Source organism: Gadus macrocephalus, chromosome 5, assembly GCF_031168955.1.
Source record: "Gadus macrocephalus chromosome 5, ASM3116895v1".
Classification (NCBI taxonomy): domain Eukaryota; kingdom Metazoa; phylum Chordata; class Actinopteri; order Gadiformes; family Gadidae; genus Gadus; species Gadus macrocephalus.
The window spans coordinates 15,880,093-15,881,816 of NC_082386.1; positions in this window are offsets into that span (position 1 = coordinate 15,880,093).

Sequence of the window (1,724 nt, forward strand, 5' to 3'; positions counted from 1 at the left end):
CCATGATGAAAAAGTTCATCGTGACCGTGATGCAACCAGTTGAAGAAAGGGATCATGCCTTGTGTGACCTCCATGCACGCACGCACGCACGCACGCACGCACGCACGCACGCACGCACGCACGCACGCACGCACACACATAAACACACACACACACAGACACACATAAACACACACGACGCAACAGGTATCTGATGGTGTCATGATCCCTATGTAGACACGCAAGCTTTCTTCTGAGCGCAAACTAAGAAATGGCCGTAGGTCTACACATCTGCAGCAGAGCAGAGGAATTGGAGAAGACATCTGTTGGATAGGGGGAGTTAAATCCCCCCTTAAATGAAACTCAAGACACTGTTAAAGTCACGCTGCCATGAGGTCGTTCTTGATCGAAAAAACACTTCGTTACTCGTATGCACGCTGTGGTGAGACGCATGGGAGACATGGTTCGAAACAGGGAGCAGAGAGAAAGCGCCCACAGCAATGCAATGGGAGGGAAGATACCTACACGCTCGCGTATTCCTGCAGTGAAGGAACACCACGTGCAGCGCCTTGAGAATCAGGATCAAGTCACCCACTTGCAGGATGAGGAAAACGGGAGACAAGACCTCGAGGGGGAGCAAGCAGGGGGGGGACGGGGGACGTAGGCGACTCCCTATCAGTACTGCGACCATGAGCAATAATGAACTCCTACGCGTGTTCTCCTGAACCGACCCGGGAATTAAGAAGGTAGTGAAGGAATGCTGTCGCCACCAGGCAGAACGTCAGGTAACGCGCCCCAAAAACCTCCCCGCTTTCACAGTTCCTTCTCCCGTGAATTGCCATGGACATTTTATGAAGCTCTGCTGAGGTCTGGACGGGGCCGTTACACATCCTAGACATCCTGGATGACGCCACGAGGTGCCCTGAAGCCGTCCTCGTGTGCACCACCAGCGCCATCCCAAGAGAGCATTGAAGAGATTGCCACGGATCCAGGGGTCTTGTTTCACTCCCAAGCTGACGACAGACTGTGGAGAGTGTGTGGTTGATGGCTGATTTATGAAGCCTAACCTGGCCCGGACCAGACGGATACAACTCTGGCGCTGGGTGACGAATGGCAAAACCGAGGAAAAATCCCCCACCTGTCACTCACAAAAAACACTTTGACTAGTAAATGGCGCCGCATGTGGCTCAGGAGGTAGAGCTGGTTGGCTAGTAACCGGGATGGTTGCTAGTTCGATCCCAGACTGTCGACGTGTCCATCATCCAGACACCTAGCCCTAACTGCTAGCGACAAGCTGGCTGTCACATGGTTGGCACCGCCGTCGGTGTGTGCATGAATGGGTGAATGTTGTAAAGTGCTTTGAGTGGCCACTGGTTAGAAAAGCACTTTATGAATGCAGTCCATTTATCATTTAACATTGAAATCACATTCAGTCCCAATTGGCCCACAGTTAAAACCAAGACAATAATGGTGATGGTGCCAACTTCAGACAGCACTCCTAGGTTCTGTATGGAATTCAAAAAGGTTACCATGGTAGCAGGCAAGGCAACTTTATTTATGTGGCACTTTTCATACACAAGGCAGACTCAAAGTGCTTCACTTCGTCATACAATACAATAAAATTGTAGATTAGTAAAAGAAAACATATGCAAAATAATTGTAAAATAGATCAGCATTTTAGAATAGATCAGCATTTTTTTGTATTTAAGATCAGATCAACAGTCTCTCTGGTACTCACGTCGGGA